This window comes from Artibeus jamaicensis, unplaced genomic scaffold (genome assembly GCF_021234435.1).
Source record: "Artibeus jamaicensis isolate MK-2021 breed Jamaican fruit bat unplaced genomic scaffold, CSHL_Jam_final contig_497, whole genome shotgun sequence".
NCBI lineage: Eukaryota > Metazoa > Chordata > Mammalia > Chiroptera > Phyllostomidae > Artibeus > Artibeus jamaicensis.
The window spans coordinates 5,063,537-5,089,092 of record NW_026521863.1 but is presented as its reverse complement, the minus strand read 5'-3'; the positions used below and the strand labels follow the sequence as shown (position 1 = coordinate 5,089,092).

General features: G+C 50.5%; 1 long non-coding RNA gene across 1 annotated transcript; it reads left to right on the top strand.

Moving 5' to 3' along the window:
• Positions 1-5,027: 5,027 nt before the first annotated feature.
• On the top strand, positions 5,028-16,315 carry LOC128627960 (uncharacterized). Its single transcript, XR_008392266.1, has 4 exons — positions 5,028-5,150; positions 7,845-8,115; positions 13,546-13,652; positions 15,806-16,315. It is a non-coding gene; the product is annotated as an uncharacterized LOC128627960 (long non-coding RNA).
• Positions 16,316-25,556: the final 9,241 nt, after the last annotated feature.

Sequence of the window (25,556 nt, the reverse complement as noted above, 5' to 3'; positions counted from 1 at the left end):
TGTGAAGAGGTGGAGCTCTCGGACTCTGCTGGGGGAAATGCAGACCGGAGAGCCTGTTTTCTGAAAATGGCTTAGTGGTATCTTAAAAAATCAGAAGGACACCTACCAGCTGATCCACCCAGTCCACTCCTAGGTATTTGCCTAGAAAAAAAAGAAGACATGTATTCAAAGACACATATGGAAACGTTCCGGGATGCCAGCCCAACTCTCCATCAGCAGGTGAGCCATAAACAGGCCTTGGTACCCCAGCATTTCACTCAGCAATAAAAGAGTAAAGTATTGGCTCATACAACGACATCAATGAATCTCAAAGTGATTATAGTGAGTGAAAGAATCCAGACAAAGAGGAACACATACTATGTGGTTGCACGTACAGTAAAGTCTAGGAAATGCCAGCTTACGCGTAGTGCCAGCAAGCAGGGCGGCGGTGGGTGGCGGGGAGTGGGGAGGGAGAGATCACCAAGGAGAGGCATGGAGACTTCGGGAGGGCACATCGGTCCCTCTTGCCTGTGCTCATGGTGACACCAGTGCATGTGTATCTCGGAACGTACCAAGTCGTCCACTCTAAATGGACAGTTTGTTGTGTGTCGATCTGCAGTTTATTGCATGCCAGTGATACCTAAATCAAGCTTTTAAATGTCTTGAACATTCCTCTAACTGAGCCACTGCCAAGAGCTTTTCAGAAAAGCTCTCTTTATCAAAATCAGAGATAAGGCCGTGCCAGCAAGGCACACTAGAAGGAGTTGTGCATACCAAATGGACCACGTGAGCTTTCTGCAATTGGTGGAGTGAGGGGAGGGGACGGGCAGGCTGGTCACACATCTGGGAGCTCCACTGCCCCCTGAGCCCTGTGCCCTCGCCCTCAGGGGGGCAGCTCTGGGAGGTTGGCCTCCACGGTCAAGGCTTCATGGAGTGGTGGAAGTGCCCCGGGGGTTCACATGGATAGCCCTGGATTTGCGTTCTGGACCTGCCACACAGCGCCCTTTGCAGCCCTTGACCCCTTTGATCATAGGTGTCCTCAGGTCACATGCACAGACTGGGGACCCCTGGCAGACTGTGGGGGAGGGTTGGTGAGTTCATGTGAAAGAGGACCAGGGGCTACAGCAGGTGCACCATGTGTTGAGTTCTTCCTGTCCCTTACTCAACTGGGTGTGAAGCTCAGCCTACTGTTGGGAACCACCGTGCCTGGTTTCAGGAGCTGTAATCACACCCCCCCCCCCATGGCTAAGGATGAATGAGTTACCTTGAGACCCTAAGCCACTAAGGAGACAAAGCTTATCTCCCTGGAAGGGGCATCCCCTCTGCCCCCTTTACTTCACCCTGCTTGGCCCCAAGCAGATGACTGGTTAGCCAATGATGGGTAAGATTCCTCAAGAGAGGGACAACCTAAGACAGGCATGGTCACGAAGGGGCCCTCAGGGAAGAACTTGGGGAGAATATAGAAAAAGGGAGTGATAGACTCTCACTCCTTGGCTTTGACAAAGCCTGGGTCCACATTCTGCCTGAAAGAATTCTCCTAATCTCTTGGCTGCCTTACTTCCCTGGCCTGACTTAAGCCTAAAACAATGATGGTGGTGTAGCCCTGTGCTGGAAAGGCCAGGTTCCCCTGGGTGATCAGACCTAAGAAACAATGCATAAAATTCTGTGAAATCTGCTTTGCTGAGAATGCCCTCAATTTTCTGATAAGGGTCCAAGCAGGAAATGAGTTTGTTTCCCAAAGGTGTTTTTTTTTTTTAAGATTTTATTTATTTATCTTTAGAGGGAGGAGGAGAGAGGGAGAGAAACATCAATGTATGGTTGCCTCTTATGCATCCCCTGCTGGGAACTGGCCTGAAACCCCGGCATGTGCTCTGACTAGTAATTGAACCACAATCCTCTGGTTCATAGGCTCGCACTCAATCCACTGAGCTACACCAGCCAGGGTTGTTTCCCAAAGTTTAATAGCCCTTTAGCTAACTGACCCTGACTCAGAATAAGCCCTCAGAGTTCTTTGAATGTTATCTATTGCTTGATCCTTACTGCCTGACAATGATTGTTGATGTATGCACCATGTATTCCTATGCAAATGAACCCAATAAAAGCCCATTGAGGAAAAGGCTCTTGGCTCTTCTCCTTTGAGAGATCAGCCACCTTTCCTCCCCAAGAAGATCATGTCTTGGTAGACTTATTCTCATCTGTGGCAGCCAGGGGGGCCCTGCGGGTGGAGCCCCTTCACAGCCTACCAAGTTGGATGTGCAAGAGATTGGACTTTTTCTTCACTGTTCTGGTGCTGGATTTAATTTTTACTTTGAGCTGTCAATCCATTAAAGAGGAGGAATCAGCCCACTGGGTTGGAGCCTTTCCTCAGAGTAACTTCCAGAGCTACAGAGGGTTTATGAGGGCCGTGGCAGAAGCAGGGGGCTGTGCATCACCCTAGACTGCCCAAATGGCTTGTCTGGCCATTGGGGTTGCAGTGGTGCAACCCCAGCCCACTGCAGGCCTAGCTCCCCCTGCTTCCTCCATACCCCATCAGGGTGGCAGTTGGCACATAGGGAAGGGGCGTGGGTCTGGAGATGGCGTGGCTGTGAAGACCTGCTCCACCATTGCTGAGTGAGAACAAACTTCATCTCATGCATGAAAAGCACAGGAATCCAAATAATTCAACTCCTTGGGTGGTTGTGAAAATCAAGTGAGTCAGAACTGAAAATAGAGCCAGGAACTTGGTGAGTCCTCAACAAAGGATATGTATGGTGTCCTGCTAGAATGACGGGCCCTGCCTGTCCTCCCGCTGGGCACTCGCTGCCCCCAGGCTCTTGGAGGCAGGAAAGGTCGCCCTTGCTCCTTCCAATCTTATCCCCCCCAAATGACCTGGGTATTCCAAAGAACCAGGTGGACCAGGCCCGGGCCCCATCACACTCTCCTCCCTGAAGCCTCCACTCTCCAGAGACACCCCGCCTGGGAATCCATGTCCAGCCTTGGGGAGAAAGTGTGTGGGCAGAGAACCTTGCTGCTCCTCCTCATGCATTCCTCCAAATTTTCCTCCAAAAAAATCATTCAAAGATGCCTCCACTGGACCTCGAATCTGACACCGAGGACTGACTTCCTGCAGAGCACCAGTGATGAGCCACATGTGTAGGTGCCCCTGACTGAATGTGGGGGGCTCAGGGGTACAGTGACATGCAGGGGGCACCCTTTGTTCATGTCTGCAAGTGGTAGCTTCCACCTGGTTCTCTGGGGTCTGCGAGGAGGCGCCTGCTGTCAAGCGGACAGTGCCTGGAGAAGCCGCACTGGTCCCTGGTCTCCACGCAGGAGGCCAGACCTGCTGGGTCTGCAGCTTCCACAAGCCTGGGCTTGGAGAGGGCACATCCGGTCACCTAATGATGACGTCCTTTGCAAAGGTCAGGGCTCAGCAGGAAGGGTTGCGGATGACTCAGGAGTGGAGACCTGTTCCAACTCCACTTTCTTCTGGAAACACGTAACCTTGTTGTAATGCAGCTTAATGGGTGGGCTAATCACGTTTTGGAAGAGAATTTGAAGCTGGAAAATAGTTATTAAAGAGCGATGCCATCCTGCCCCCTTGTGGTAATATCCCTTGGTGAGCTCTTTTGTTGCAGTGGCCTGTCAGGGTGTGCGGGCTTTTCTGGAAAAGGATGGTGTTTGATCCTGCACAGTGTCGTGTTACCCGCCATCACTCTCGTTGTGGCAAAGAGATCATTTGAGTGTAAAATACATCATTAAGGTCAATCATTGAGGTGTATTATGCTCAAAATGTTCATGCAACAAACCTTGTCTCCCTCTATGCAAGGAGCTGGGCTGGGCTGGGGGTGGGCGGAATATATGTGTGGTCTCTGTCCTCAGTGAGCTGAAAACATGCCCAAGGACAAGGAGATTTTACAAACATACCCACATTACAAGTCCAAGGAAGTGTGTGTCTCAGGAGGAGCTCTGGGTGAGACAGGGTGAGGAGCCGATGATGGCATGGGGACCTGGGAAGGTCCCCAGTTCTCCATACTGGGAGGGAGGGGGCCTCCGAGCCCAGGGCACCAACCATGAGAGGGACACACGAGGCCAGTGGAGGCCCCTGGATCGGCAGAGGCGAGCAGTGCTCTGCCAACCTTGCTTGACGATGCACCACTGAACATCCACCAACGAAAACAAAAGTCAGCATGCATTTCACTAAAAGCGCTTTCTTTGTGAGGCATAAGCATTTATGGATTTAGCATGTACATTATAAGCTGCATGTTAAGCAGAACTGACTAAAATAATGAGTAGCCCCAGAACTTTTTGCTTCCAATCGGCTTGTCAGGCCCAGTTGGGATGTCGCTGGTGCGGGCATGGACAGGCAGGAAGCTGGGAAGAGGGGACGAGAGAGCTTGGAGTCATTAAGACCATGTAGGCAAGATGTACCATGGACCTACGTAAGGTGGAAACAGCGGGACTGCAAGGAAAGGTGTGTGCTTGTGTGCTTTTAGAGACAACTCAAGACTTGCTGGGAGTTGAGGCAGAAAGAACCATTAGAGGTAATTCTGAGTCATCTGCTGGGAAGATCACAAATCACTGCCTGAAAGAACATGGAAGAAAAGGCAGGTGTTCGAGCATTGTGAGCCTGGGTTGTATATGCTGAGCAACAGTGAGGTGTCCGTTTTGCTTCCACGGGACTCTGGAAATCTCCGAAGGCCAGAGTGGAGTAGAGTCATCTGACTCTGAGATGGCGGCCAAGTGTGGGAGGGAGGACGTGGCCCAGGGAAAGGAAAATAGAGCCAAGGACAGACTCCCAGGGGCACGCAGGTTCCCTGGGAAACAGGCTGAGCCGGAGAGTTGCAGCGGGTGCGCTGGGGCGTGTCTCGGATCCAGGCCTGGAAGGCACGAGAGAGCAGGGCTGAGCGGAGGGACAGGCTGAACACAGATGTGGTTTCAGTCGGGCCCCTGGGAGCGCTGAATTGCGGTGGTCCTCTTGGAGATGTCGGTGGGTGCTGGACTGGTCCCTCCCGGCTGGTGGGCATGACTAGGTGGCTCTCCCAGCTCCTCACTCTGCGATGTCAGCTTGATCTCGCAATTGGCCACCAGTGGTGGTAGTTGGAAATCTCCACTACAAACCAGGATTTTTTTTTTCCTTTCTGGAGAACTAGTTGTTAAATATTGACCAGAGTACATACCTGTGTCCTAATGAGGTAACGGGGCGGAGCTTTTGCTGCTGCGGGGACTAATTGTTGGGTGCAGACTGAATGGGGGTGTTAGTGCGGGTGGCGGCCCCCTTCAGGTGAGCTGCACGGCTGGAAGAGGGTGCAGCTGGGGGCTTTTGGGGGCAGCACCGCACAAACTGGGGAGATCAGTGCCTGGCCCGGGAGGATTATCACCTTTTGTGCAATCGCTGCGTGCAAGCGAGTTCACCCGGTCTGGACACCGCTCCTCCAGGGGCTGGTTACTCTCTTCTCCCGGAGAAACTTATGAGAGTAAGAGTGACCTCCCCAGCTGTAGTTAGTCCTGAAGCCACATGCTAGTCGTCACCTCCCTCCTTTTCTATCCATTTGGGAGTCCCCTGTCCCTCAGCCAGCACCTCTGTTGGTAGGCAGCTTGCCTGGTAGGGTGACCAGACACTCCTCTCCAGGGTTGGACCTGGTCACCGTGTCCTTCTCAGGCTGTGGCTGTTGCACGATGTCTAGTCACCATCAGAACTGAGTGGGGAAGACAAAGAGACACCCTGTGGGCCACCAGATCTAGTTTTCCCTTCCCCCACCATGGAAAGGCAGACCCTCCTGAAGGTCAGGGTCAGTCGTGCCTGCTGGTATGGCGAGTCCTTCCCTTGTTAGCTCATATCTTGACACGAGGATACCTGGTGGGAGCTTCCTTCTCAGGGGACCAGGGCCCCTCACCCCACAGGTCCAGCCAGGGTCCTTCTGGCTGCAAGAGGAGCCTGGTTTCCCGGTTGGTGGGAGCTGAACCACCAGGCTGTGGTCTGCACTCAGAACTGGGACACGGCTGTGCCCTGTGTAAAGGACGCCTCTGCCCCTGAATGTTACAGTGGTGGCAGAGGTCCTCCTGTCTCTCAAACAAGAGCAGGAGCAGGAGAAGTGTGACTTCTTCTGCCCCAACAGGCCTGGGAAGGAGTGACACCCCCCGACTCCAACTAGTGCCGCCTGCTTGTCGACATTAGGGCCAGAGCTCGGGGCCCCGCCTGCTGTGGCGAGCCTCCTCTTCCGTTAGTGAGGAAAGCATATTCTCCAAAGTGAACTATGTCACAAGCAATGTGGCAGCTTCCTCGAAGGCCTCCCCCATTCATCACACCCCCCACCCTGTTTTAGAGTTTCTAGCCCCAATTTCTACGTGTAAGACACAGGGTCTCCCCCTCAGGAGTATAGAATTCTCAGAATGAAATGAATTCTAATGCCCTTACAATACCACAACCACACAATTATGGAGGGCGGAGAAGTGTAGAAAGGGAAGAGGAAGATGTCATCATTCCCAAAATATTAAGGATGATAATAATAGGCTGAATCTTATTATTAACTTGCTGGGGGGCGTGTTACTTTTGCCTCTCTAAATAGGTCGTGGATTCTTTGATGCCTGTGTCTGTCCCCGCGGTGTTTGCCACCACTAGTGAGGAATGGTGTGGGGCTGGAGATAGCTGGTGCTGGATTCGGTTACCCACTGCTTGCCAGAGAAAAGTTCACTGAACCAACTTGATTTTCAGCTTCATAACAAATAGGCCATCACAGCTTATTCTGCAGCACAGCCTGACCCTTCCTGTTAGGTCGAGTTATCCACCACCCGGCCCGAAAACTTCCTCTTGGCATTCATACCTCTTTTCTCACCCGGTGCTCAGGAAAAACACAACGCACTCCCCCGCTGGAATGCTCCTTTCTCTTTCATTTACTTATCAACTATTTTATTTCATTCTTGTGTGCACAGCATTTCATTAGTCACCTGTGGCTACAGCTGGCACAGGGTAAGGGTGCCCTGTGTTTTTTCCGGGATGGGTGTGTCCTCTATTGTGTCTGGGCCTGGTCTTTATTAATGGTGTTACTGGGATATAACTCACATATCACACGATTTGCCTATTTACAAATGTTAAGTATATTCACCGATATGAGCAACAATCACCACAGTCTGATTCAGAATATTTTCATCACCTCAAAAGGAAATCCCGTACACTGTAGTGACCACGCCCTGCCCCTCACCACTGCCCTGCCTATCCTCAAGCAATCATTAATCTCCTTTCTCTGCAGCTCTCCCTTTCACGGACATTCACCGTAAGTGGAATGATGCAATGCGGGCTCTTGCGCACCTGACTTCTTTCGCTCAGCATGCTGGCTTCAAGGTCATCCAGGTTGCAGCGGGTGTCAGCACTTCACTCGTTTTAATGGCTGAATAATATTATTCCACTATGTAAATACGCCACATTCTATTTAGCACTTGTTAGTTGGTGAAAACATGGTCACACCACTGCACACACAGGTTTCATGCAGAAGTCCATTCTCGTTTCTCTTGGGTGTATGTCCAGGTGGGAGGTTGCTGGGTGCCATGGCCATTGCTTGAGAAACTGGCCGACTATTCACCAAAGTGGCCGCACCGTTGTGCATCCCAGAGGGAAGTGAATGAGGGGCCCGACTTCTCCACACCCTGGCCAGCAGCCCCTGTCACCTGGCTTTTCGATCTCAGCCGTTCTAGTCAGTAGAAAATGGCATCTCGTTGTGGTTTCGGTTTGCCATTCCCTAGTAGCTCATGATCCTGAGCACCTCTTCATGTGCTCATTGCCATTTTTGTATCTTCCTTGGAGAAATGTCCCTTCGGATCCTTTGCCCAGTTTTTATATTGGATTCTTTGTCTTTTTACAATCAAGTTGAAGCAGGTGCTTGTTCTTTTAGGGCAGCTGACATTTAAAGCATCATGCCCTTCGGAGTTTCTCACATGCCGATCGCGAGCCCGCACAGTATAATTAGATTCCCAGATGCCTTTCCATCACTTGCAAGGAGTGTCACAACCCAAAGTGGTCACATGAGTGACGTCATGCTCACCAGGAGCTGATGCCATCGAGTTTTCCAGAGGGCGATGGGCAGCGGGACCCAGAGGACAGAGCCACATCTCAGGCAGCCACAGTGTCTGGACTGGACCCACCCACCAGGCACCCAGCCTCAGGTAAGAACATAGAGTGAGGGGAGCAGTCCCCGGAGACTGACTGGCCCCTAGAAGATCTCAGGGATGGAAGTTTCTGAGAGGGGAACGAGACAGCTAGTGAGCCAGGGCAGGTGGAATAGGGAAACTGAGGCAGACACTTACATGGCCAAGCAGTAAACCGCAAAATCCTACCCTCCCTAACCAGGGACACTTAAGAGTAAGTGAACTTTTCCTCCCCGGCCAGAGGGTAAACAGCTTATACCACCTTCTCAGGGAGATAGATAGCAGGAGTCCAGTGAGGGTCATTTGTGTCAACCACACTCAAGGACAAGATGAAGTCAGGGGAATAAGTTTCATTTTGGATCGTCACTATAAAGTTGGTGAATATCCCATTGAGACCCTCCCCTAAGACCTCCCCTACACCCTCAGCCTTTAAAACCCTCAAGGTGAAAGACCCAGAATGAGCTCTTCCTCCCCGGAGCACACCCAAGCCTTCCTTCCCTCTCAGGTGTGCACCATCCGAATCACAGGTGGCAAACACAAGGCCCGCGGCTGAGTCCAGCCTCTCACCTTGTTTTATCCCGCCCAGCACCTTGTTTCTTCCCAGCGGCAGTGCTGAGCTCTTTGCCTCTAGTTAAGATGTAGTTACACATATGTAGCCCTAAAATTACATTCGGCCCTTTGAAGGCAACTGTGAGGCTGATGTGGCCCCCTGTGAAAATGAGTTTGACACTCCTGTCCTAAATGCTAGGGGTCCCCGAGGGACTTGCAGCCAGGGGAGCAGTGGGCAGCGGCAACTTCTCCTGGGCTAACCCTCCGAACCTGTCTCCAGGCCCCCTTTTCTCGGACTGGCCAGTGAGCTGGCAGCAGCCCCGCCTTGGCTCTCTCCTGTTGCTTTTCCCATCCTAGTCCCTTCCCTGTTCCACTGTCCCCAGCTTTCATAAATGTACTCTCAAAATTAAAACAAAATTGTAAAGGGACATGCTGAATCTTAGCAGCATCTGCAATCACTTATTCATGCAACTAACAGCTGATATTTTATCAGTGGTGAGCTATGAGAACCATTCGTAAGGCAAAGTACTGACTTCATTTATTGCCTCTGTAAATGCACATTTTCTTACTTGAAGAGACCACCTGCGTGAGCATTACTCTTCAGCATTCTTCAGGCTGAAGATCACCCACTCCCTTTCCTCCTACTTCGTTACCCCTCCCCCTGCTCCCTGCAGGGTCTTCTCCTGCAAACCGGCAACTTGCAGGAAGCAGGGGGTTGCGGTGTGGATGCCGTGGTCTGTTGCAGGGCCTCACCAGTAGGGGCGCAGGAGGCCAGCTTTTCGAAGCTTCCCCAAGCCCTCTTCCTAGGGAGAGCATCGTGCTTAAACCCGGTCCCCTCCCTCCTCTGAACCATGGACGCCACTTCCTTTTCTGATATGGGAGAATTCTTAAGCTGGAGTAAATGCTGTTCTCTCTGGATTCCCCCCTGCCACACACACACACACACACACACACACACACACACGTATGCGCCTTGCCCACTCCCGTCTCGACCTCAGCTTATTTTCTCTCCTGAGCTGTTCTTCTGTGAAGCCTTCTTTAAATCCTCTGAGCAGCTAGCCCTTTGTAGCCTTGAACTCCCAGTGCACTTTCAGGGGACCGTAATTAACTGCGTTTTGAGTTGTCTGCCTGTGTATCCGTTTGTGCAACAGACATCTGGCAGACGTGCCCTGAACACAGGTGCTGTGCTCGGACGAGGAGAGGGGTCACCTGTGAGCATGACAGACAAAGTCCCCACCCCCAGGAAGCTCACGATCTAGCGGGGGTGGGGGGGCACGTGCAATAATAACCACCAGTGGCCCCGGAGTGGGAACTGCTACGAGTGAAGGAGGAGAGGAAGCAGCGCTGAGCAGAGCCCGAGAGGCAGCGAGAAGCTCCACGTTGCTCCCTCTGTTGCAGGAGGCGCCAGCTGGCTCAGCCGAGAGGGAGAGAGCTCCTGGCAGAAGAAAGGGTACACGTAAGCCTTGAGTCAGGATGGAGCTTGGCAAGTGTGCCGTTCACAAAGGAGACCAGTGGGACAAAAGCTGAGGGAGGGGCAGGGGAACAGGGGAGGAAGAACCAGTTCATGCTCCCGAGGGCCAAAGGCCGGAGCTTGGAGTAACTGCCAAGTGCAGTGTTCAGCAGGAAATGGCCATGACCCGGTAGAAGGCATGGATTTCTCCATCTCTTGTACTAACCTGCATGTGCAGAAGTGGGACTTCTTAACACCGAAACCTACTTGACAAATAACTTTTGGTTCCTTCTGATGGAGAACTCCGTCTGGCCACAACTCAGCCTCTCCAGTTTGCCGTCTCTTTCAGGAACCTGCTTGGTGAACTTGGGGTTCTCTGTGACCTTGCTCGCTCCCCCTTCCTCCCTGGGAGGGCTCCCACACTGTCCTGCGGTGGGGGAGGCCCTTTGTTGTCCTGAGCCTTCCTGGTTTTGCTGGCCTGCAGGGAGGCATGCTGTACCCCAAGGCCACTCACATTCAACCAACTTTGGTGGTCTTTGTCCCAATCAGAAGAGCCCCATTCACAACCCCTGGGCCCCAAGCTATTTTGGCCATTCCCTGCTGCTCCACCCCCCTGTGAAGCCCTGAACATCCCAGCTGAGCCGCCCACCTCCTCAGGTGCGGCCCCATAGGCTCAGACACATCTGTGGGCTTTCCCTTTGGGGTGGGCCCTGGCTCCAGGGGTTTCTGCGTGGTGCCCACCCTGAAGGCAGACACCACAGTCCTGGGAAGTGGGACAGGCCCGGGGTATGCCCCTGGGGGGTTAAAGACAAGTTCCACTTGAGGAAAGTGAGGTCTCCTTCGTGCCGCCCGGGCCCCACCCTCTTGGTGCTCCCCCATATGCACCTCTCTCCCCCATTCTAGGGGGCTTGGCAGTGTCCTGCCCTCAGACAACGAAGTGGGCAGCCTGGAGGCACAGGTGTGAGTTAACTCAAACCAGCTACTCGGTGGGCCACGGGCGGGCGGGCCTCGCAAAGCGAGGGCGTCCTTGGCTCCCAGCACATGTATCTCAGCTCTGGGAGCTCCAGCCCAGCTCTCCACATCCGCCTCTGGACCGTCCATCTCAGCCTGGCAGCCAAGTATTTGCAGACTTTGTTCCTAGTGCGAAGCGCCTGACTCGGGGCCCAGGGGTTGGAGGGGAGGCGCCAGGGCACACGGGACTCGCAGGTGGTGCTGCAGAGCTGAGATGGAAATTTGCTGGCAAGGGCTTTGGAATCGGTTTCTAGAGCCTTCTGGACATTCTTAAACTTCCCAGTGCTCCCTCCAGCAGAGGGTGGAGGAAGTCCAGTCAGGAGGCTAGGGCTGATGGTGGCCTGGCCCGAGGGGGGCCTTGGAGACAAACGCAGAACACTCGGGTGATCTATTCTGTATGGGTGGACCCCATGATGTTGTGCGTGACTCTAAGCCAGGGGCCTCATCTCCATGTTTCAGGACCCTTGGGAACTAGGTTCTGCATGTTTGTGGAATTCACAAACACTCCTTCAGTCCATGAACCTTTCTCAGCCTCGCGGGGTCATCCTGATTATGCTCTTGTCCTGCCAAAGACTCGCCATTGTACATAAATTTTGATTAATGGCAACGACCAGCCAAAGAAAGCAGATGTCTTTTGTGAACACTCTCAAGATCTAGTTTATCTCCAGAATAGCCATCTCCTGAGGGAATGCCTCCAGGAAGGGACCTGTTTGCCAGTGATTAGGCAGTTAAGGAAGCTGTGTAATTAAAGGGGATGCACATTTGCTGTTCCTCTTGGAAAGGGTCTGGTTTCTCTCTGCAGCCTGAAGCCAGCACGCTCCAGCCTTCCTGTGTTTGGGAAAATGGGTGTCTGCTCGGCCTTGGCAGAGCCCCCGTGAGCTGTCTCCTTCTTGGACCTGAAAGGGAAGGTTTGCTGAAGGGATGCCAAGGTCAATGGGAGACACGCCCTGGTGCTTGTGTACCTCCTGCCGAGATTCCTTGCCTCTTTGGTGGCAGGTCTGCCCCTGCTTCGGGAACCACTGCCCCATCCGAGGGACAGGAAACCTCGGGGCAGTGATCTCTGTGTTATTAGTCCAACCCCCAGCCTTTTCTTATACCTGTGACCGAACCCTGTAGCATACTCTTGGGACACAGAAAACCGTTGTCAGAATGCTCAGTAGGGCGATGTCACAAACCCTAGAACTGTGTGGAGCAAAGTGCAGCGTTCAAGGTGGACAGTCAAGTTTGCAGCAAAGGGGCAGTTAGAACAGCTGGTTTGCAGGGACCATTTTCCGGTGTAGCAGCCTGTGACCGCAGGCATGTTTCCTTACCTAAAAGGAAGACGATTCTTCCATGAGAGTGTCCGAGGGCCCGGAGCAGGGAAGAGTGGCTTTTGCTTGCTTCGAAACTGTAGCCATGGCTGGCAGGACCTATTTAAAAGGACCACCGGGAAAATGTTTTCTAGGGTCAAGGGTCTCCTCACCCATCTGGGGCTTTATAACAATATAATGAAGACTGTGAGGTGGCTTACGGATGAAGGTCAGAGAGGTGACGTCTTGGAAAGTAGGTGCAGAAGCGTCTAGACCTGGGGTTCCTAAACCTTCTAATCTTGGGATTGCTTCTTGCTCTTAAAACTTATTGAGATCCCAGAGCGGTTTCTCTTTTTTTCCCTTTCAATGTGAGTTCTATCTATTGGCATTTACCATATTCAAAATTGAAACTGAGGAGTTGACAAGACACAGTGACGCTGAGACCCTCATGCCATTAACTGAGAGCAACAATGTCCTCACACTGCAGGCAGAATCTGGAAAATGCCATGGTGGACTTGGGAGAGGGTGGGAGAGGCAGAACGTGCTTTAGCAACCTCATCCTTGTGAAAAGCGCTTTGACCCCCTACACACCTTGAAAGGCTATCAGGGCCCTTGAGGGTTCCTCAGACCACACTTTGAGAACTGCTGATATCCAGACCTGCAAATGGCTCCTGGGTCCCTGCTGGACACCACTGGAGACCTGGATGCTGCCCACAGGGGACTCTCAGTTGGTGCTGTTTAGTTTAAAACCTACAGCCCCAGGAAAGGGATTGAAACTCCGTCCCCCGGAGCAGCAGGAGAGCAACAGAGTTGGATGTCTGCTAATCCATCTGCTTCTTAGCTGCATCCATCGGGTGGTCTGGTCACTGATACTTAGAAACTGTGACCACACCTATATGCCGTTTTTGAGCACTTAAATCGGGTCAGGGGCTCACTGTGGGTTCATGGCAGTGCTTTACAGCTATTCCTTATTGTCCATATTTCACAGATTAGGAAATTAAAGTTGAAGGAGGTTAAGTAAGTCATCCAGATGGCCCAGGCAAAATGTTGGAAAGTGGGGCTTTCAAACCCAGGATGCCTTTTTTTGGAAGTCTAGGTGCTGAACCACAAAACGTCAGCGCATCATATAAACACTTCTGTCATTCACAGGCCGATGGGGAAGAGCCCACACGTCCGGATCCATCAGGAAAGGTTCACACACCTAGATTTGTGTCCCGGGTCCATCTCTCTTGCCAGGCTGACTTGCCATCCAATGGGTGAGTGTTGTTACATGCTTGGTGCTGTACTAGATCCTGTGGGGGACGTAAAAAATAATATTACGTGGCACAAAACACCTATAAAATGCACCCTCTCTCTTCGAGTTTACCAAAATAATCTCACAAAAATGGAAGGTTAGCTAACGATACGAGTCAGTTAGAACACAGCAAATCCTTGGCATCAGAGCGGGAGGCCACTGGAGCGAGAGGGATTTGTGGAGAGGGAGCGATTCGTGCTGGGCTTCAAGGAGAGACAGTCTGTTTACAGGAAAAAAGAAGGGAATTGGATGCGAAAACTCGACTTCAGCTGGAGTCCCAGTTCCATCATCAATCAGATGTGTGAACTCGAGCCCGCCGCAGAGCCGCAGGGTTTGGGAGCGGCCGCAGTGCGGGCACTGCCAGGCGCGGGGGCCAGGTCCAGCTCACCGGGGGCACCGCCGGGCAGCTAGCTGGTGGTCCCTTTCCTCGAGCACGTCCCCCACAACCCCCATGCCCGTGCCCGGAGACCTCCGCCCCCGCGTGGCAGGCCCCACCCCTGGAGCTGGCCTCAGCCAGCAGCACTACTCGAAGTCTCACACTTTTTCAAGTTTCTGGCAGGCTCACACTTTTCTTAGAGTTTCCCAACTGAGTCATTTGCCCTGAACCTCCTTGGAGATCTTGCAGCCCTCTCCAGCTCCGGGCCCCCCACTTCCTGTTCTGCAGCGCTAAGCAAGTTGCTTTAACCTCTTGTGAACCTCAATTTGCTCACGTGTAAAACTGAGGTTGATAATGCCTTCCAGGGCTGCTGGGAAAGTTAATGATTGTCAGCCTCCCCGTACAGTACAATACTCGGCACATGGTAGGTACATGACAAATGAGAAAGACTATTGATTAATTTATTACCAGTCTCTGGCAGACTGTACCTACGACATAGTTGCAAGCAGTACCAGTTATGAAATGTCATATTGGATTAATTTGTGTCTTTGTTTCAAATTTCAAATCCTAACGAAACTGGGTCATCTTGGAAAGATAAAAAAGAAATAGAGCAAAAAATACTGCCACTTGAGTCGAACCTCCCCCCCGGGCGGGGGTGGGGGCAGGAAAGAGAAGACTGAGTGTGTAAAATTTATGAGGTCCTCCGTCAGCACTTTCTGCTTTCACTAAATAACCACAGGTCCCTGTGTATACATTTCCCCGGTTTTTATAACTTTTCGATACTAGAGAACACTCCTTACGAGGACTAGTAATATCTAGCATGTAATCCTTTACTCAGGGACAGAAGTTGTTTGTTCAGAGAGGACTGGTTTTTGACTCCAGGACCACACCCCTCGAACTCGAGTTCCTGCCCTGCTCTTTTCCAGAAACTAAAGGAAGGAGAGCAGGGGGAGGTTGGGGGGAGGGAAGTGCTCTCTGAGAAAGGGCAGTGCCTCACTTTGACAGGCTCATAATCACTGTTGGCTGCCTTCAAGTTTTTCCTAATGTGGGTTGGGAATCTCAAGCTAAAAGGAATGTAGTTTGCAGTTTTTAAGAAGTTCTTGAAGAGAAATAAAGGGTTTTCGTTTTCATTGGAATATGGGTGTCAAAGCCCTGTGTATACAGACAGCGAGTGTTAGGGTGTCGGTGACACGGGTTGTGGAGAAGTCACAAAGAGGGGAGAGCAGGGTGTAAAGTCTTTATTTTGCTTTCCCAGGAGAGGTAGAGGGCTAGGTGGGGAGATTCCAACCGGCACCAAGGGGTGGGGGCTTTGAGCTTTGATCGGATTATCACTGAATGTTCAAAGGGTGAGGGAGGCTGTTGGGGGGTGGGTTGCCACGCAGGGGGTGGTTTTGCATAAGCTACAGTTTGCTCCAATGTAATCTTTCGCCTGCGGCTGCGGGGGCATGTAATCTCGGTCCATTCTTGCTTCCAGTAACTTCCAGTCCCGAGGACATAAGCTCCGAAGAGTCAAATGTCAGTGATGTTTAATAGGGCCACAGTCCTGCTGGGCAAACGGTGCCACGATAGCAAATGGTGCTGGCTTTGTCCTTTCAAACCTGACGGGCCCAGTGATGAGTTGGGGGAGAGGTTTTTGGTGGTTATTTCAATATTGATAGTACTGAAATATTATTGGTAGAGCTTGTTAATTTATTTTTCAGTAACAGTTGACGGTCAATATTATTTTACCTTGGTTTTAGGTACATTTTATACTTTTCATGCCACAGTGACATTATCCCATTTAGATTTCCTAACTACCGTTTGAAGGAGCTTTTCACTTAGGATGCCGGAAGCTGAAATAAGAGATGACCCAATTCGGAGTTAATAAAGGGAAGTCGGAAGGTTTTTTTTTTAGCTCACATGAAAAGAAGTCTAGAGAAAGGATTTTCTCTGTCATCTGCGTTGTCAAATTGTTCCTTAAGCCTGGTAGCAAAGCCACTGGTGGTCACTGGGCCCTCTGGGCTGTGTCGTTCGTACCTGGGCCAGCTTTGCACGGCAGCGTTTTCCTCAGGGCAAGGATGCTGACTTCCCAGGAGCCTGCAGTAAGGCCTCACTGGCACAGACTGGCTTGGGTGTGCTCGTTTCTGAACTGATATGGCCCAGGGATAGACGGACATCTTCGACAGGCTTAGACCAACCCGCCAGGCTGTGTAAGGCATGGAGCCCTCCACCACATCGTCCTCCGTACGTGTCCATTTTCTGGATCAAGGGTCAGCGAGCCACAGCCTGTTCGCCAAGTCTGGCTGGGTTTTCACGAATAAAGTTTGCTGGAATACAGCTGCGCTGTTTTGCTCATGTATATTTACAGCTGCCTCCCTGCTACAATAGCAGAGTTGAATAGTTATGATGGCGTCTGTGTGGTCTGCAAAGTTAGAATACTTACTCCCTGGCCCTTAATAGCAAGTTGGTTGGCCCTTATTGTAGAAGAAAGTGTGGTTGAGGTTCAATGGCATCTCCCGTGTGCTAGAACTAAAAAGAGGCAGAGACTAGCGTCTAACTCAGATGCCCAAAGCTGTCTGCTACCAGCTCAGCGTGGAGGACGTCGGGGGACAGGCTTGCATGTTGTGTGACGTGTGCCAATGCAGCTTGATGCCCGGCAACACTGACACCTGCCTTCCAAAGGAAGTCTGCCTGTGATGACAGACGTGCTTCTTGGGAACAAAGAGTTCAGGGGCTACTGTGGGTAGAGAAATAGGCTAGGGCATGAGAAAGCTACAAGGATATTCCACAATTCACAAGAGTAAGTTTGACACGCCATTTTCAAAGTTAGACAAATATCAACTGGAATAGAATTTAAATTTTTCAATGACCAGTGGGATGAAATTAAAGATTTTTCACAGCCATAAGTTTCCATAGAGTGAATGCTGATTCACGTCCCTTTGATGAGCTCCGCTCACAGAAAGTGCGTTTATAAAATGAAGGAAAAAACAGTGAAATGAAATAGTGTTTACAAAAAAAGGAATACCGAGAATACATGTTATTCCTTTACTATGCCTCTGATTCCCACTCCCGCCCTCCGCTCTGACCTCATGTGGGACCCGTCTCCAAGACGGCCCCAGTCGCCCTCAGCTGCTGCAGTTCGAGCTCTTGCGGGGTTTCCCTCCACCTTACATAAGGTTGGTCTGTGTGACTGACTGAATATCGCTGGCGCGGTGGCGTGCGACTCTGAAGCTCTGTCGTGGAAGGTTTGGTGATTCTACCTTGGTTTCCCGAATCCCTCACTTGGGGGAAAGGCAGTCGCCGTGTTGTGAGGAGACCCACGCAGCCCTAGGGAGTAGACCCCACGGAGCAGAACCGAGACCTCCCACGGCCAGCTGCACCAGCTCGCTGGCCACGTGAGCGAGCGGGCACCTTGCAAGCGGATCCAGCCCCAGTGACTCCTTCAGAGGATGGGCACCTGGGCTCACACCTGACTACAACCTTGGGTGACACCCTGGGCCGGAACTGCCCTGCCGATCTACAGAATGGGTGGGAGATGACGCTCGCTTATTGCTGTTTTAAGTCACCAAGTTCTGGGGTAATTGGTGAAGCTGCAATAGATAATTAACACACATTTCCCCATATTAGGTCAAAAGAGCAGCGGCAGAGTAGACAGGCAGGTCGGAGTGAAGGGTTAGCAGCAGAACAAAGGTCAGAGAAGTAGGCACACAAGAAATCGAATGAAGTGACAAGAGGAAAAACCAAAGTCTGTCCAGATCTTTCAGAGAAGTACAAGTTCATTATTCTGATAACAGTAACAACAGGCAGCTTTTATTGAGCACTTACTGTGTGCCAAGCACTGCGGTAGTATCTGTAAGTATACTTTCTTTAAGGAACCCTGGGCTCTGATTGTGTGGTTTAGAAAACACGCACCTTAAAATAAGGAAAGAGGGAGAGGAGAGAAGGGTGGAATGGGATTTTTAAAAAGCTAGAGTATTGAAAATGGGCTACACAAAAAATATATATTTATACGGAATTTAAAAAACTTGGCAAGGGAAGAGCAAAATGCTGAACAGACCCGTGTGTGTCCTATAAAAACAACACTTATTCATTTCCAATTTCATCTGGTCTTTCCCTGTCATTTGGTAACTATCTGTTCTGGACTCTGAGCTGTCTCTGTGCCAGGCACTGGGAACCAGCCCTGAGCAGAAACAGTCCCAGAGCTTGTGTTCTAGGTGGTTCATTTTCAGTGGATGGCATTGCCAGGTAGTGGTCCTCCCACCAGAAACCCACGGGTGGCCCTAATTCCTCTACTATGAGCCCAGGATTCTGATGGGCACTTCTTGCTAACCTCCACGGCTCCGCTGCCTCACCTGGTCCATCAGCTTCCTGGGGCCGCTGTGACAACGTGCCAGAACCCAGGTCACTCAGAGTGACTGAAACTTTCGATCTCACAGTTGCAGAGGCCAGCAGTCCGACAGCAAGGCATGGCGGGGCCGTGCTACTCTGGACGCTGCGGGGAGGGCCTGACCCAGGCTCTCTCTTTAGGTTCCGGTGCCTCCTTGGTGGGGGCACCACTGCCCCAATCTTCACGTGCCGTTCTATCTTTCTGAGTGTTTGCCATGCCTCAGGATGTTCTTTTTATGAGGTGTGAACAGAGAAACCACAGGCCCAAAACGGAGTCACGCAGGCAAAGCCACGCGTCGCTGAACTGAGACTTAATACTTAACCATTACAGTTCTCGCCTCTCCCGGGAATGGGATCTCAAACCAGTCAATCTGGAGTTACCTGGTCAGCACTAGTGACAGACCCCTGACTCCCTAAGGGAGGTTGACCTTGTTGCAACTGGCCCAGTGTCGACCAGCATGGCTGCCCGGTCCCACTCACTCTTGCCCGGGAAATCCTTTCATTTTGTACAGCTCCTGGGAGTTCTTTGTATATCCCAGATGGGATGCTGGCTGATTTGGGGACTGTTGAATAAAGCCAGTTAGAACTTTCAAATGTGCTCAGTTGAATTTTGTTTTGTAACAAAAGACACCTGTCGTATCGCATTAGGGGCCCGCCCTGCTCGGAAATGACCTCATCCTAACCGTTACAACCACATCAGCTCCTTTTACAAACACGGTCACGTTCCGAGTTGCTGGGGGTTGGGACTTGAACATCTGTTGAAGGGGACACAACTCAGCCCGTAATATCTGGGTTGCGTGTCACAGTCTCTCAACCAGCTTCCCTGTCTCCTCTGTCCTTCAGAGGGTGGCCAGTGTGATGTGCCTAAAATGACAATCAGATCTTGTGGCTACTCAACCAGACATCCTCAGAGTTTCCCTTCTTGTAAGCGAAGCACAAAGGTTCTCAAAACCCGCCTGTCCCTCCCTCTCTGGCTCCATCGGCTCCAATGACCTCCTTTGGGAACCCTTCTGATTCCTCTGGATTGAGTGAGATGCAGAGGGAATTCTGTCTCCTGCAGGCCCCCGTAGGTGCGTAACTGTTGGGTTGGCCAAAAAGTTTGTTTACTTTCTTCTGTACGATGGTTCTAGTAGCACTTAGTTGTCCTGACCTTTGTTCAAAACAATTTGGTTAGATTTTATTGGGACAGCTGTCCTATCAGCATGCATTTAAGAAACACCTATTAAAACTGGTGAGTTTTTGTGCAGCCATTTTAATCTTGAAGATGGGAGAAAATACACAGCACTTTTGGCATATTATGCTTTATTATTTCAAGAAAGGTAAAAAGACAGCTGAAACACACAAAAAAGACTTGTGTCGTGGATGGAGAAGGCACTGTGACTGACTCAATGTGTCAAAAGTGGTTTGCGAAGTTTCTTGGTACTGTTGACATTTTGGCCAAATAATCCTTGGCCGTGGGATGTCTTATGTGCTGGAAGATGTTTAGCAGCGTCCCTGGCCTCTCCACCCACCTGAAGCCAATTGCGGGAGAGAGCTGACATACTCAAAATATCCACGCGGATAAAGTTACTGGTGAAAGCGAAAATTGTGTGTTTTACTTTATGGAAAAACTAAACAGACTTTTGGGCCAACCCAATACCTACCTTCTTATCACCCAGAGTATGAAATTGTTTATTTACTCATCTCTCTTCTTAAATCTGTGAGTCCCGTGAGGCAGGACTATGCCTTCTTTGTACCCTTGTGCCAAGTATGGTATTAATTAAAACATAAGTACTCAGTCTGTTTGCAGAATTCACATCACTGACTTCTCTTGGAATTACGCCCTTGGTAGAGAAGGGAGAGACAGTGGTTCAACGAGTCTCCGCATTCCTGTCCCTGGCTTGGGAGAGAACTCTGTCCGAGGGCTCCTGAGGATCCGGATCCAGGGGTTTGTCCGAGGTCTAGAGCTTGCTGACGCACCTCGGAGAGGACGTTACAGACCAAGGACTCCGTGTGGCCCGGATCTGGAGCCAGAAAATGGTTTGTTTTAAAGGGCGCCGTCTGTTTTCTGTCTTCTCACTCACAGGAGCTTGTCTTGCTCCCTAGCAGAACTTAAGTCATGGGAGACTCTAGTTGATCTGAGGCCTTTTCATTTTGACCACAACCTAAAAGCAGTCATCTTGCTGGAGCTGCCCAGGACCCAGCAGCCACCGTGCATGTCCATGTGCTCCCTGCACCCGAGCCCCACACAGCTCTCCCACCGGAGACCTTTCTCTTCCAGCTTGTCCCCTGGAAGCCCCCTGGTTCGTTTTGTATGCCTCTGCCCCTTTTCTGGCTTATTTCCCACAAATCTGTTGCTCCCAAGGTTGGCAAATTGCTTTTCCTAAGAATGGTCACGCCTTGGTATTTTTCCCGATCCACATTATCTTCTTACATTCCCACTGAGAGCTGGGGCCCAGGGGTCCTCCCCTTGAATCTGGGCAGGGGCTGGTGACTACCCTGCTAGAGACACCAAGACCTGAGTTGTGCGGCTTCCAGGCTGAGTGCATCTCTCTCCTCGTCTCTCTCTTTCCTTCCCTGCTTATCTTGGAGCCCCGCCACCACGTCGGAAGGCGGTTGGGCCACATGGCGAGGCCACACACGCAGGCATTCCAGCTACGGTCTCAGCTGACAGCCAACGCTGGCCCGTCAGACGTGGGAGTGAGTGAGCGCCCAGATGGCTCCAGCCCAGGACCCTCGAATCCTCCAGCTGAGGGTCACAAGTCATGGAGCAGAAAGGAGCCATCCCTGCTGGGCCCCATCTGCACTTCTGACCCACAGGAACTCGGAGAGTTAATAAATGATGACTGTTACTTTAAGTCACTAAATCTGAGCATAAGTTATGACACTCCAATAGATGGCTAATGTGCCAAGAATCTCTTTCCTCTTTGTTCTCTCCCTGGGCAATTGCATTCACTTTACTGATGTCCAGTTGCCCCTCCCGTCACCAGCTCCCCCGTCTGTGCCAGTGTCTCCCTCTAATGCTTTCCAGTTCTCGTTTCTTGTCCATGTTCAGGTTCAGGGCTGTACTGCCAGTCAGTCGCCTGCTGGGTACCTCCTCCTCGGACTTGCTACTGCACGGAAGACGTTTAGCAACTTTCTCCTCCAATTCACTTCTCTTCTTCCATTCTGTCCTTCTGTTCCCACCTACACACTGTGTCACTGATACCTTCTGTCCTGCCTAACAGGTTGCTGGGAGTTCCACTGGGCCCATGGGTATCATTTCGGCTGCAAGTAACACAAAAGCCCCCTAAACGTGGTGTAGCAGTCTGACTCCAATCAGGAGACGAGACAGGGAGTGTTGCATCTAAAGCTTTAGTAACTACAAGGAAACTCTGTGTGGTAGCCTGGGGTTGAGGGAGAGCACCCCAAGAAAGTGAGCTTGGAAGGGGTTCCGATCTCATTGGAGAAGGTGCGATTCAGCTTGTCCAATAACAGAGACGTTCCCTGGAGTGGCCGAGTGGGGTTGGTCTGCAGTTGCAGTAGGTCACCCTCTGGCATGCGGGTGGGGAGCCGGTGACCCACAGCTGGTGATGTGGCTGTGCTGGACACAGCAGGAGAGCCTGCCCCCCCCCCCCGGCCCAAGGCCCCTCCACAGTGCATTCCACTCAGAAAGCTTAACATCCTGCTCATGTTAAAGGAGAACTACTTAAAAGAATTCCTTCCTTGATCTCAGAGCATATATGGAAGGGTACATTTGGAGCTGAGAGGAAATAAATTATTAACTAACACACAAAGCTTCAGCATATTTATTTATTGTGCCACAGAGCCAATGATTAGACACAATGTGACAGTTCTAGAGTTTTGGTGACGTGTTCAGCAATGTCACTGAAGATCCTGACAGTCTCCGTCTTTCTTGTGCGGTGTTGGCACCCCTTCCCACCGAGCTTCAGGGGCTGAGGGGGAGGCCAGCGCCCATATACAGACAGCACTACAATCACACACATGGGGGGAGTGGAGATGTCCCTTCTCTGTGTGGCTTTTTATTAGAGAGGAAAACATTTCAAAGAGGGTCCCAGGAGACTCCCCATCGATTTCCACAGTTAGGATTGGTTCATCCACCCTCCCCCCTGGTTTTAAGAACAGCTGAAATGCAAGGGCCTCACACCTGTAGCCTCCTTACTGGGAGGTGGGCTTTGCCAGCAGAGAAGGGGATGCACGCAGGAAGGCGGCCAACCATACCTGCCCACTCCCCCCCCCATGCCCAAGGCCCCCACTCTCGCCAGTCACAAGGTACCCAGGTGCCCTAGAAGTCACAAGACGTTAACGCTACTGGTGGCCAGGTGTTGACCAGTTCTTGGGGAAAGACAAATAAATGGCTTTCTGTTGTCTCTTTTGTCACCTTAATTCTATACTTTTACTGAAGCAGCTTCTGGCCTCTCCTGACACCAGATGACTAACTGGCCATCCCTGCCCCAGGCTCCAGATCTCTCAATGCGGAAGAAGTTTATGACTTAAAATGATGGGCCTTTGTACCAGCTCATACAGTTCATGTCAAAGTTCTGCCTTTTCATCAATTGCATGACCAGAACGAGGTATCTAATTTCTTTATGCCTGAATTTCTCATTTTTTCTTTTTGTCGAATTCATTGGGGTGAGTTTCTCACCTTCTAAATGAGGATAGTAAAAGCACCCGACTCCTAGGTTTGCTATGATAAGCACACGATAGGACGCAGAACGGTTTATGCCACACAGTGGGTCTTTAATAAGTACTATTTTGTCAGCTGTTATTGTTCCTCACTTTATACCCAAGGAAATCTAAATTTCTTAAGTGACCATTTAAGATCCTGTAGGAAATGACCCCAGTGAAATTGTTCCAAACATATTAAAATGGACTATGGTCCCTATTAAGCCGTAACATGAGGGCCTGGGCTAACATCTCCGAGTCTCTGTTTTTGTGAAGGTTTGATGCAACATGTACATGAGACACAGGAGAGTTCTCCCCTGTACCATTTGACTATTTGACTTTGGAGTTTCTAATGTGCAATTTTTATCTGAGTTTTTCTAATGGTTCCCAAGTGTCCCTTATCCTTTCCTTTTTGCATTGCATTCTGCTGTCTTGTCTTATTCTCCTTTAATTCAACAGTGTTTCTGAGACCCTCATGTGTGAGCATCTCCTGGAGACTCGGAGTCAGCAGGTCAGGGTGGAGCAGGAGAAGCAGCATTTCTCATAAGACACGGGTGCTGCCCAGGCCGCTTTTCTGAGGACCCTGCTTTGCAAACTGCTGAGCTAGAGGAGAGGTTATGCACTTTTGTTGCAGAGGCCAGATGTTGAAATACTTGACACTCTGTGGGCTCTGTTGCAACTTGGATCAACCCTCCTAGACAAAAGCGGCCACAAAGACAATGCCTGTGCCCATGGGTGTGGCTGCGTCCTGGTGACACTTTACTTACAAAACAGCTGCCTGGGCAGAGTTGGCCCTGGGCCTGTTGTTCGCTGCCCTGACCTGGGACAGGACCCCTGCATTTCCTTTGGTGGGGGGCGGTCTTTCAGAGCATTGACATTTTTGAATGGTCCAGTTCAGTTTTCTTACAGAATATTCTACAATCTGGGTTTGATTGTTTCCTTCTGGTTAGAGTTCTGTTCTATGTTGGCAAGAATACCACATAAGTGATATTTTGTACTATAGGAAGAATTGTGAAAGACTTTGAAATGGACCAGATACATTGGGTAACTTCAATGGAGAGCTGGGCATTGTCTGGTGCACCCTCTGGGCCATCCCACCTCATGTAGCGTTGTGCCTTCCACTGTCCTTGAGCTATTTCACAACTCTGTAGTGTTTAGACTACTATCTATAATTCTTCTCTTTAGAAATGCAAATGGAGTCCATGGGACACGCAGTTGACCTTTGACCTATGGATGTGGACCGGTCTCCTGTCTGTCAGGTGTCCTGAAGTATGCATTGGATTCTCCTTAGAGTCTACTTTGAACCAGTTGTGTTAATTAATGAGTTAAATAATATCTCTGACACATGTCCATTTCACATCTGCCTTGCAAGTCATGATCATACCCTTTTAAATGTTATCCTTTAGTGGTACTGTTCATTGCATCACTCTAGGAAGCGGAAAGTCTTAGTTTTTGTTGTTGTTGTTGTTTTACAATACTGGTGATATTAATTTAAATCACTTGATTAAGGTGGTTCCACCATGCCTGTCCACTGTGAAGATATATATGCATATTTTCTCTTTATTTTTCTCAAAAAATACCTTCAGACAAAGTGAATATTCCAGTTTGCGATAATTTTCCACCTGGTGGTTTGAGAACCCGCTGTAGGTCTTCACCTGCATTGACGGTCACCTTGGATTGGAAAAATTTGAACCCGAAGGGGCACAGAACACGCTACCTCTACACCTGCTCCTTTGGTGCGTGTAGTATTTTGAGCTGAAGGCCATCAAGACCCAGTGGACTCAAGAAAAACCTTTATCTCTAAAAGATAAAGACTGTATAAAAGAATTTATACCAGGGGGCCTGGTTTAGGAAAAGAGCTATTAGCAGAGATAACTTTAATCTGAAAGACAGACCCACAGTTCAGGGCAAATATCTGCTTATCCAGCTCCTGCCTTCTTGGGTCTTGTGACCTACATGCTCCTCTCGTCGGAGGCCCCAGCCCCCCCACCCCATCCCATTTCTTAGCTCAGGATGGCATACGAGCTCCAATTGTCTGATCTTTGGGTCTCATATTTTCTCGGCCTCTGATATGGATGAAGTTAAATTGTTTTCCTCCCATTAATCTGTTTTATGTCAATTTAATTATACCAGCCAAAAAACCTAGAAGGGTAGAAGAAAAATTTCCTACCTGGATGAATCCTTTCTTCAGGCCCCCAGGCGGACACCTGAGCACTGCCTATGAGCCCTGCACTTTCCTTTCTTGGCTTGTGTTACTCTTGGGCACTATGGCAGAGTTGCTAAGTAAGCCATAGGTTCCAGGACTGTCTGGCATGGGCTTAAACCCTGGCTTTTTCACTTAGTAGCTTCAGGACCAGAAAGTCACTTAATCTCTTTGTGCCTCAGTTTCCTTATTTACAAGTTGGTGCAATAAAGATACCTCTCTTACAGGATTGCCTGAGGATTAAATGAGCTAAATAAGAGCACCAGTATGGTATGGGA